Source organism: Anomaloglossus baeobatrachus, chromosome 7, assembly GCF_048569485.1.
Source record: "Anomaloglossus baeobatrachus isolate aAnoBae1 chromosome 7, aAnoBae1.hap1, whole genome shotgun sequence".
Lineage (NCBI taxonomy): Eukaryota > Metazoa > Chordata > Amphibia > Anura > Aromobatidae > Anomaloglossus > Anomaloglossus baeobatrachus.
The window spans coordinates 291117678-291130177 of NC_134359.1; the positions used below are offsets into that span (position 1 = coordinate 291117678).

At 50.2% G+C, this 12500-nt stretch overlaps 1 pseudogene; it reads left to right on the top strand.

Moving 5' to 3' along the window:
- The first annotated feature begins 2781 nt into the window (after nt 1–2781).
- LOC142246422 (NXPE family member 2-like) overlaps nt 2782–12500 on the top strand; it is a 16293-nt pseudogene continuing 6574 nt past the window's right edge.

A 12500-nucleotide genomic window follows, 5' to 3' on the forward strand; every position in this document is an offset into this window, starting at 1 on the left:
TAATGGAGCGGCCGGCCCAGTCAGCCAGATCTCAACCCTATAGAGACTGTTGTGGGGAAGCAGCTTCACCGTATGGTGCCAAAAAGGGTCCCATCAACCAAGTCCAACTTGTGGGAGGGGGGGAAGCATGTGGGGGGGAAATATCTCCAGATTACCTCCGCAAATTAACAGCTAGAATGCCAAAGCTCTGCAAAGCTAAAATTTGCTGCAAAGGAGCGATCTGTGCCGAAAGCAAAGTCTGAAGAGAAAATTATTATTTCAAGTAAAAATCATTTATTTCTATACCTCGTCACTGTGTCTGGACGATATTGTTCTATTCATTATGGCAACACATTTTATAAATTAAAAGAATGATTTTTCATGGAAAAAGACAAAATTGTGTCTGGAGGAGACCAAACTTTTGAACTGTAGTGTATATACTTTCAGGTGTCCTTGGAAATAACGTAAACAAAGCTTAATGGTTACACTCTCTGAAATATTAGTTAAATTCCATGACTTGGGTGATATATGTTACTTACATTTAAAATTCAAAATCAAGTCCACAAACATAATATGTATTCTTAAAGTCATTTCTTATTGTAACAACCCAGTTCTTTCTTCAATAAAAAAAGTATGGGAGATATATATAGATGTAGTGTGTTACTTATCTGGTATATATCAATCTAGATATTTCCCTGCTGATTACTGAAAAAATCATGTTGATACAAACCATCCTTTTTAAATAGAACCCAACACATCCCCAACAAAAGTCACAACTTCTAGTACTTATTAATCATCCATGTTGAATCAAGCCATAATAACAAAAATATTAATAAAAATTTTTTTACAGGTGAATCTCTCACCTTTTCCACTCCCAGTGCTGAGTTTTGTGAGATTATGACCCTTTTCAATCTATTCTTATACTATATGAGAATAGAATAATGTCTAAAATGCTGTGCAAAGGTGTTGTGGATGTCATGCAATAAAATATAAAAATATAGGTAACCTTGTTTCTCCCAGGTCTTAACCGCCCTGGTTACAATTCAAAGACTCATATAATTGTGCAGTAAAGGAGTGCAGTTTATGCAAATTTATCCATAAAACACAGTAATCTACCAGCAATATAGAGAAAACTTGTACTATCCAGTCCTACATAAATTGCAATACCACCCATGTGTGTATATATGGCATCCTGAACATTGTGCAATCCATATTATATAGGATGCACGGCATTGCACATTAAAAAATAGACTTTCTATATGCATTGGTGAGCTGATAACTTTCTTTTTTTTTTGCTATCCCACATCCTGGTATTATATGTCCTCATCTTGGTAGTATATATGTTGTCACATCCTGGTAAATCAGCCCCCCCATCCTGGTATTATATGTGGCCAATCCTGGTATATCTGTCCCCTGTCCTGGTATATCTGTCCCCCCATCCTGGGTATATATGTGGCCCATTCTGGTATATCTGTCCCCCATCCTGGTATATACGAGTATGTGGTGACATCCTGGTATATCTGTCCCCCAATCCTGGTATATGTATGGGGCACCATCCTGGTATATCTGTCCACCCATCCTCTGTACATATGTGGGCCCATCTTGGTATATCTCTCCCCCATCCTGGTGGTATATGTGGCCCATCCTGTTATATCTGTCCACCCATCCTGGTATAAATGTGTCCCCATCCTGGTATATCTGTCCACCAATCCGTGGTATATATGTCCCTATCCTAGGTCTCTTCCTGATATATATAGTCCCCTGTTCTGTCTCTAGAAAAATAAAAAAATCCCCCCCAGAACTCCAAACATTCTGCTTATCTCCCTCCACTACCATGTCGTGTGGGTGTCCTCTTTAGCCAACACGCACTAGGCCGGCAGCTGACATTGGTAGTGCATGAGCATGGGCCCATGAGGTCACTGGTCATGCACCCTCAAATCACGTGCACACCGATGTCAGCTGCCAACTACTATTTGTCTGATAACTTTGTATTGTGCAGTGCAAGGACCAAACAGGTCTATGTGCCGCAATGCATTTCAGCTGGATGTGAGCCATTGAACCACATCCAGCTGAAACAGGTGGTGAGATCAGCCAGGCCACTCTGGTTGCGACATCTGTGACTGTGATTGTTACTCCCCTGGTTGGGAGTAAAAAAACAATGGACATTTTGAATAGCCACATACTTTGTTTTCAAGGGAAATAAGCCATCACCAAAGTGAAAGACCTTTGCCTGTCCTCCTTTAATAGTCCACACAGAAAATAATCCCATGAGGTTGACATCTGCCCTCCAAACTGTTAATAAAGAAAACGTTCACCTTCACTGATAATTTTGGAAACCAAGTTGGTCTTACACGGCACAGAGACAACCCTAGGGCTTAACGTCTTTTTCATTCAAGATTGAAATCAGCCCCAATTTTGTCCTGTACAAGACATAATACCCAGCTCTACTGGTAGCTTTGGCCAACAAGTTGGTCCTATATTAGGTGATATGAACACTAGGTCTCAAAGTCCCATTTTCTACTGCAACACATACATTTGGGCCAAAAATAGACAGATGACAAAACTGTCTATGGAGGAGAGGTACATTGGTGTAACTCTACATTGGTCCCCATATTGGGTTTTCTCAACATCAGGTATTAATGGTGGCACCTCGAGCACATAAACCCCATTGTGTTTCCTCCCTCGTACCTTGATCTGCATGCAATAGGTCAATCGAGCAGTGTATACCCTAAACCAAATGACCATGACAACTTCAGTCTCATAGTATATAAGCTTTTTTCTCTTTCAAATTTGTAGGGATTCCCTTAAATATATGATCGAAAACTGTCTCAGATCTAACGAGATTGAACCGAATGCAACAACGACTGAAGTGAGAAATTTGGATCTTCAATCAGAAATTAATTCAGTCTTTGAGAAGATCCAAAATATCATTCCAAATATTACCTTCAAAGACTTTAAGAGCAGCACAAGTGGGGGAAGAACGGTAAGGTGTCCATAGTCAACAAAAAGGAAAAGTACTGTCTCGGTGAAGACCCTTGTGGTACAAGTTGATATGTACGATCATGAGGGCATCAGGAAGACCTACGGAGGAGACTTCATAAGATCAAGACTCTTTTTCCCCAACTCTTGCAGCTACTGTGTCTTGGTAGAGTGGAGGACTTTAAAAATGGATCTTACCATATCCATTTTCCATTACGATGGGTTGATGGTGGGCCAAGCCAAGGTTTCCATTCGACTTTGGCACCCCCAGCGAAGCAATTGCCGCCCTCTGGAGGGCACGACATGCTAGTCTTGGGGTTCTTGGTTTCCAAGGAAGATATGTATACCAAGGCAAGGATGCTATCTCGACCTGCGGTTTCCAGCTAAAGACAGACGAAAAGGTTTGCGAGTACAGAGATGAGCTTGACGATGAAGTCTTCTACTGTATCAAGCCTCAGAACTTTCCGTGTGAATGTCTGAATGACATGAGGGCTGTGGACCTACGCGTGTCCCTACCTTACAGCAGGGGAAAGGTCACTATTCAAAAGGTATGATCTAAAATCTTCTATTCTTCTGTGTGATATCTTTCAGAGCAATTGCACCAATGAAATACTCATCCAAACCCAACCAGCTGGCCAGAAGAAGCCAAGCCAAGTGTGGTTTGTCATGTAAAGACCTCTTTGAGCAGTTTCTGATTCTGATGTAATGTATGGTTTGTCATGTAAAGACCTCTGATGTAATGTACGGTATATGGTCTAATCATTGCCCAATTGTTCCATGGGACAATTCATCTGCTTGTGAAAGGGTGGTCTATAAAGAATGAAGCCCCTCTACTCCTGCTCTTCAAAGCTTCAACCTTTAAGACCAGATGGCCTGGATCTTACCAAAAATAGAGCCTCGACCCAATATTCTCATGACGTGATCCATTAAATTTTGGAAAGCTACAGCTGGGAGGCCACTGGGGAAAAATTTCACAATATTTTTATTTGTATTTTAACAATAGTTTATTATTTTTTTTTGTTCATATTATTAATCATTTCTTAAAGGTCTAATGTTGGGGTGGAAATGGCCCAAAGTTTGGAGACCATTGCGGTGACGGATTGTGGAAGTAAGTAATTTCTTGTATTGTTCTTATTTCTTTGCTTCTTTGGTCGATGAATTGATTGAGAGGAGATCGATTGTCGGAACAATATAAAGTATTTACAGAAGCAATGTCGCCTCATCCCTTGTGCAGCCAACAAAATGGTTCCAAAGTCCTCCTCTCCGACAATACAGACCATGCAGTGTCTCCTGGAGAGCAAAGACACATACATGATATTATACCGGGTGATCCGGATAATAAAGATAAACAGCCCGATAGATTACCACGGAATCATAGAAGAATAAACTGGAAAATGAAAAAGTGGAGAATAGAATAGATAGAGAGAGATAGATAGAGGGATAGATAGAGGGATAGATAGAGGGATAGATAGAGGGATGGATAGATAGATAGATAGATAGATAGATAGATAGAGGGATAGATAGATAGATAGATAGATAGATAGAGGGATAGATAGATAGATAGATAGAGGGATAGATAGATAGATAGATAGATAGATAGAGGGATAGATAGATAGATAGATAGATAGATAGAGGGATAGATAGATAGATAGAGGGATAGATAGAGGGATAGATAGATAGATAGATAGATAGATAGATAGATAGATAGAGGGATAGATAGATAGATAGAGGGATAGATAGAGGGATAGATAGATAGATAGAGGGATAGATAGATAGATAGATAGATAGATAGAGGGATAGATAGATAGATAGAGGGATAGATAGATAGATAGATAGATAGAGGGATAGATAGATAGATAGATAGATAGAGGGATAGATAGATAGATAGATAGATAGAGGGATAGATAGATAGATAGATAGATAGAGGGATAGATAGATAGATAGAGGGATAGATAGATAGATAGATAGAGGGATAGATAGATAGCGGGATAGATAGAGGGATAGATAGATAGATAGATAGATAGATAGAGGGATAGATAGATAGATGGATAGATAGATACATAGATAGATAGATAGAGGGATAGATAGATAGATAGATAGATAGATAGATAGAGGGATAGATAGATAGATAGAGGGATAGATAAAGGGATAGATAGATAGATAGAGGGATAGATAAAGGGATAGATAGATAGATAGATAGATATAGAGGGATAGATAAAGGGATAGATAGAGGGATAGATAGAGGAATAGATAGATAGAGGGATAGATAGATAAAAATTCAAGCTGCAATGGTTAAACTGTTCAACATTGTGCTGAGTGCTGGCTACTTCCCTCGTACCTGGAACCAAGGACTCATTACACCGATCCACAAGAGTGGGGACAGGTATGACCCTGCCAACTACAGAGGCATATGTGTCAGCAGTAACTTGGGAAAACTGTTCAACAGCATCCTAAACAAAAGGATCATCAGTTTCCTTATCGAGCACAATGTCCTGAGCAAAAGCCAAGCAGGGTTCGTGCCAAACCACCGCACCACGGACCACATCTACACCCTGCACAGTCTCATTCAGAGCCACATCCACAATACAAAGCATGGGAAGATATACACTTGCTTTGTAGACTTTAAAAAGGCCTTTGACTCAGTGTGGCACTCGGGCTTGTTCTTGAAACTGCTGGAGAGCGGAATAGGAGGAAACACCTACGATGTAATCAAAAGCTCCTACACCGAGAACCTCTGCAGTTTGAGTGTGAACGGTAGAAGAACGGCTTATTTCCAGCAGAGCCGAGGAGTCAGACAAGGCTGCAGCCTAAGTCCAACGCTCTTCAATATTTACATCAATGAGCGGCTACTGCTCTAGAATCTTCAACTGCTCCAGGTCTCACACTCCATGACGCCCAGGTGAAATTCCTGCTCTATGCAGATGACCTACTGCTGGTGTCACCAACCGAGGAAGGTCTCCAAGACAACCTACAAATCTTGGAGAAATTCAGCTCCACATTGGTGTGACGCCCTGGGCAAGCCAGGGGTCACAGGTCATAACACCATCACACCCTACACCCCGGATAGGTACACCAAAGCTACACAAAAATCCTTGCTGCCTTCCTCCAGGGGCTGATGTCCACACCAGAGGGTGGGCCAGGCGGTTGGCTCCGCCCACCGAGGAGTTCACAGCCCTGGAGGCGGGAAAACCAGGCAGATCAGTTTAGGGAGAGATAGAGAGGAGAGGTGAAGGAGTAAACAGTGAAGTGGTAGAGAAGCAAGAGTGGAAGGAGAAGGAGGACAGTGAGAGTAGTGACAGTAAAAGTGACAGCTGAGAAAGCCTGAGGTTGGTCCGGGTGTGTGGCCCGGACTGAGACAGCAAGGTCAGCAGACGGCGGTGACTGTCTGCAGGAGAGGCTACTTGGAGGTTGCCGAAAGGACCGTGGATGGGTGGTGGCCCAGCGGTACCGGAGCGGTATACGAAGAGAAGCCAGCACCATTGGCAGGGGCCTTTCGGATCCCGGCAAGGCTAGGAGTCGCCGTGAACTTGCCAAATCCGTCAGTGAAGGGGACCTCTGGGTCTCCCAACAACCAAGTCCCGATTGAAGGCAACAGTCCGACCGTTAGAGAGAGACACCGCCACCGCCAAGGCACCAGTTTCTCAGGGCCAGCGCCTGCGGGAAAAGAGGGGGCTCCTACTGGCACATATCCAAGCCGGGGAGCGGGTAACCGGTGGGAACCCATCGCTACCAACATAGACTTAGGTGCCGGAAAAGGGACCATCACCGTCAACTACCGGGGAAAAGCAACAGCAGCCGTCCGTGGGAACCGTCTTTCCAGCCGTGTGTTTTACCGAGAATTGTGTCACCGTCTCAGGCTGAGTGAGTACCACAGTGCCGTGAGGCACAGCGCTGCCCCCGCGTCCCTGCACCCCACCGAGGCCTGCACCGGCCCCGCCATCCCTCATCCTCCAACTCATCACTGGGCCCCGGGACAACCACCCCCTACCCACGGAGGGGAGAACTAACAACTTTGCTGCTCCCTGTCACCACTCCCGGGATTCCCATACAGAGCAGCGGTGGTGTCCATACAATCACCACAACCGTGGGTGGCGTCACGGACAATAAACTATCCCAAAAAACCAAACCCCTTTCACTCACGGGCGAGGAGCGCCGCTCGAGTCCCCGGGATCCGGCCCATCGCTCGAGCCACCAAGCAGCAGCAGGCCGCAGCAGCAGCGTCAGCCGGACCCGAGCAGTGGGAGAGCGCAGCGTTCCCTCCTCCGCTCGCGACAACTTGGCGTCACGAACAGGATCTTACCGCTCTGCCGTTGGGTAGAGGTGCGCCTTGTGACCGCCGGAGGTGTCCGGGCCGGAAAATTCCAGAAGCCGCCATCTTTGGCGCGAAGAGTTCCCGCTCGAGCGTCTTCTCGAGTAGCAGAGTCGCGAAGGCCAAAACCCCGCCCCGATAGAGGAGGGGCCGAAAAGAGGCTAAGGGGGACGAGATGGCGACTGAGTGCATGTAGCCGCAGCTATAAAAGCAGGGACGCCAAGACTCTGCAGCCACCCTGTTCCTGGAAGAAGTCGCCAGCAGCATGTGGATGCCGTCCCAAAGCACCATAGCCCCCGCGCCGGGAACCGCGGCGTGGGTGGAGATCCGGACCGCGCAGCTCTACCAGAGGCTGCAGGTCAAGATGCAGCTCCTCATGGAGGAGTGGGAGACCGACATGGCGGATGTCATAGCAACCGTGCGGAGATGCGAGGAGGAAGCTGAGGAGGGGAGGGTGAGTGACCCACGCCCCGATGCCCTTGAAGGGCCGGTCATCGCGGCTGCGGGACCCGGTCTAAACCCTCTCGCCCTGTTACCTCCCTCGCCACCCGTCTCGGAAGCCGTGACCCTGCCACTAGGCCCGCTGCCACCGCAACCGGTAGCGATACCCAGCATGCCCGCCCCGGCGGGCCGACCTGTAGCCGGAGCCCGTAGCAAACCGGAAGTGCTGCTGTGACGCCCTGGGCAAGCCAGGGGTCACAGGTCATCACACCACCACACCCTACACCCCAGTTAGGAACATCAAGGCTACCAAAATCCTTGTTGCCTTCCTCCAGGGGCTGATGTTCACACCAGGGGGTGGGCCAGGCGGTTGGCTCCGCCCACCGAGGAGTTCATGGCCCTGGAGGCGGGAGGAACCAGGCAGTTTAGCTCAGGCAGAGCTTGAGTGAGGAAGAGAGATAGAGTTTGGAGGAGGATGTGGAAGGAGTAAACAGTGGAGTTCAAGTTAGAGTTGAAAGTAGAAGGAAGTAGTAGTGGAGCTAAAGAGAGAAGCTGAAGTGACAGTAGTAAAGCCTGAAGTTGGTCCGGGTGTGTGTCCCGGACTGTGACAGCAAGGTCAGCAGACGGCGGTGATTGTCTGCAGGGGTGACTGCTCGGAGGTTGCTGGAAGGATCACGGACGGGTAGTGACCCGGCGGTCTGGAGCAGTATACGAAGAACAGTCAGCACCAGGGCAGGGGCCTTTCGGATCCCGGCAAGGCTAGGAGTCGCCGTGAAATTTGCCAAATCCGTCAGTGAAGGGGACGTCTGTCTCCAAACAACCAAGTCCTGATTGAAGGCAACAGTCCGACCGTTATGGAGAGACACCGCCACCGCCAGGGCACCAGTTTCTCAGGGCCAGCGCCTGCGGGCAAAGTAGGGCTCCTCCGGCCCATATCCAAGCCGGGGAGCGGGTTACCGGTGGGAACCCATCGTAACCATCATCAACTTAGGTGCAGGACAGAGGGACCGTCACCGTCACCTACTGGGGAAAGCAAGTGCAGCCGTCTGTGGGAACCGTCTTTCCAGCCGTGTGTTTTACCGAAAACTGTGTCAACGTCTCAGGCTGAGTGAGTACCACAGTGCCGCAAGGCACAGCGCTGCCCCCGCGCCCCCGCGCCCACCAAGCCCTGCATCTCCCACCTCATCACTGGGCCCCGGGATCACCAACCCCTACCCACGGAGGGGCAACACAACAACTGGCTGCTCCATACCATCCTTCCCGGGATCCCCATACAGAGCAGCGGTGGTGTCAACAAATCACCACAACCGTGGGTGGCGTCACGGACAATAACCAATCCCCACACCCAAAAATCCCCTTTCACTCACGGGCAAGGAGCGCCGCTAGAGTCCCCGGGATCCGGCCCATCGCTCGAGCCACCGAGCAGCAGCAGGCCGCAGCAGCCGCGGCAGCCGGACCCGAGCAGTGGGAGAGCGCGGCGTCCCCTCCTCCGCCCGCGACACTGCCATGGAAGGCCCCGAAGTCTGAACCGGAGGCATCCCCTGAGAAGTCCCCCAAGCCGGAGCTGATAACCCGTTCCGTGCCGAAGGCCCAACCGCGGAAAGCCCCTGTGCCCATCCCCCACACCTCGGCTGAGGTTGCGCCGGGTTGTCGCTGCAAGGCGGCGTCCAAGGCCAAGAAGCCGCGGGACCTGCCGCCCAGATCCCTAACAGTGGGCAGCGTCCAAAATGTCCCGCGGGGCCCGACCCGTGCGCCGGAGCTCGCAGCAGCGCCGTACTGGGATAGGGAGCCGGTACCGTTGGGCCTGGAGATTGAAGAGAGGGAAAGGAAGAAGGTGGAGTTGGTGGCCCGTGCAATCCGGGAAAAAGAGAACCTCCGTCAGGCAACGTTCCGTGTCCGGGGCCCGTTGCCGTTGTATGAAGGGCAGGTGAGGCGGTTTGATGTCCGCCAGGGCTATGGATTTATTTATGAACCGGGCCTGGAGGCCGAAGTGTTTATAGCCCGGCGGGATGTGAATGCTCACCTGCCAGAGGAGCACCCTGGTCGGAACTTGATGCCGGGCGACTTGGTCCAGTACACCCAGCACTGTGGGGAGAGGGGGTGGTTCGCGCTGGATGCCAAGTTAAGGGGCAGCCAGGAGTCCCGTGTGAGCGCCGAGCCCCCTCCCTCAGGTGATGCTGAGGACTCTGAGTAGGGCAGCGGAGCACCGTTGCACCGTCCCCGTTGGGACCACCAGTGTGTGTGTTTAAAAGTTTGAAAGTTTTAAAGTTTGCAAATGATGATAAGTAAATGGAACCGAGAAAGTAACCTGATTGTTTACCGTGATTGGAACCGGCCGTTGCCGGCACCGTTGTCCCCGTGGGGACCATCCACAATGTTTTGCATAGGGAACTCTCTATGGACAAGCCCGTGAACTTGCAGGGCAACCACAAACGTTAAGTGGCTTGTAAATAAAATATGTTTGTTGCAGCACCGTTACCGCCTCTGGAGAGGCAGGTTGGAGGGAGGGCCCGCAGTGGAGCAGGCTGGGGCCCAGCCACCACAGGAACCGGTGGCTACCCTCTGGAGGGGAAGGACAGATCCCGCTCGGGTAACTGGTTCAGGACTGGGGTCAAGGGGTGCTGCCTGTTTCTTAGAGGCAGCATCAGGGCCAGGTTACTTGGGTGGGAGAGAGCGGCAGCAACCACCGTTTAAAATGTTACCGTTTTGCAACGTTTAAGAAATGAACCTCCCGATGTGGGATGAAGTTATTTTATTTGTATGTCATGTTTTTATCTTTTACAGAAAAAATAAAACCGGTGTTGGACGGGCAGCCCGCGGACGGTCTGCATTTTGCTAAGGAGGAATGTGACGCCCTGGGCAAGCCAGGGGTCACAGGTCATAACACCATCACACCCTACACCCCGGATAGGTACACCAAAGCTACACAAAAATCCTTGTTGCCTTCCTCCAGGGGCTGATGTCCACACCAGAGGGTGGGCCAGGCGGTTGGCTCCGCCCACCGAGGAGTTCACAGCCTTGGAGGCGGGAAAACCAGGCAGATCAGTTTAGGGAGAGATAGAGAGGAGAGGTGAAGGAGTAAACAGTGAAGTGGTAGAGAAGCAAGAGAGGAAGGAGAAGGAGGACAGTGAGAGTAGTGACAGTAAAAGTGATAGCTGAGAAAGCCTGAAGTTGGTCCGGGTGTGCGCCCCGGACTGAGACAGCAAGGTCAGCAGACGGCGGTGACTGTCTGCAGGAGAGGCTACTTGGAGGTTGCCGAAAGGACCGTGGACGGGTGGTGGCCCGGCGGTACCGGAGCGGTATACGAAGAGAAAGCCAGCACCATTGGCAGGGGCCTTTCGGATCCCGGCAAGGCTAGGAGTCGCCGTGAATTTGCCAAATCCGTCAGTGAAGGGGACCTCTGGGTCTCCCAACAACCAAGTCCTGATTGAAGGCAACAGTCCGACCGTTAGAGAGAGACACCGCCACCGCCAAGGCACCAGTTTCTCAGGGCCAGTGCCTGCGGGCAAAGAGGGGGCTCCTCCGGCACATATCCAAGCCGGGGAGCGGGTAACCGGTGGGAACCCATCGCTACCAACATAGACTTAGGTGCAGGAAAAGGGACCGTCACCGTCAACTACCGGGGAAAAGCAACAGCAGCCGTCCGTGGGAACCGTCTTGACGGTAAAACCGTGTGTTTTACCGAGAACTGTGTCACCGTCTCAGGCTGAGTGAGTACAACAGTGCCGTGAGGCACAGCGCTGTCCCCGCGTCCCTGCACCCCACCGAGGCCTGCACCGGCCCCGCCATCCCTCATCCTCCAACTCATCACTGGGCCCCGGGACAACCACCCCCTGCCCACGGAGGGGAGACCTAACAACTTTGCTGCTCCCTGTCACCGCTCCCGGGATCCCCATACAGAGCAGCGGTGGTGTCCATACAATCACCACAACCGTGGGTGGCGTCACGGACAATAAACTATCCCAAAAAACCAAACCCCTTTCACTCACGGGCGAGGAGCGCCGCTCGAGTCCCCGGGATCCGGACCATCGCTCGAGCCACCGAGCAGCAGCAGGCCGCAGCAGCAGCGGCAGCTGGACCCAAGCAGTGGGAGAGCGCAGCGTCCCCTCCTCCGCCCGTGACATGGGCACTACCGATCAATCTAAAGAAAACCAACATCATGGTGTTCCAGAAGAGAAAAAGAAGATTTGACCAGCATCCTTCATTTGTCGTAAACGGCTGCACTCTAACAGGAACAGACAAATACACCTACTTGGGCCTGGAAATTCACCAGTCAGGGAGCTTCAAACAAGCCATAGAAACCCTGAAAAACAAGGCCTGCAAAACCTTTAATGCCATCCGAAGGAAATTGTATCATCTGAAGCCACCAGTGAGGGTCTGGCTAAAAATCTTCGATTCCACCATTGCCCCAATCCTCCTGTACGGCAGCGAAGTCTGGGGCCCTCACACTTACCCAGATTGGTCAAGGTGGGATTCCAGCCCAACAGAAATATTCCACCTGGAATTCTGTAAGCGCCTTCTCCAGGTCCACCGAAGCACCTCCAACAGCGCCTGTCGAGCTGAGCTGGGCAGATTCCCTCTACACCTAGCAGCTCTGAAGAGGTCACTATCATTTCAGGCTCACCTACAGAGTAGCAATCCCAGCTCCCATCACCACAAAGCTCTGATATATATACGTGGGCCAGATGAACCAGGACCCCTGCCACAGCTCTCCCAAACCCAACTGGACAAAATAACCAATCACAGCAGCCTGACAAGAACCAGAATCAGGAAGATGGTAGACGAGGGCCAG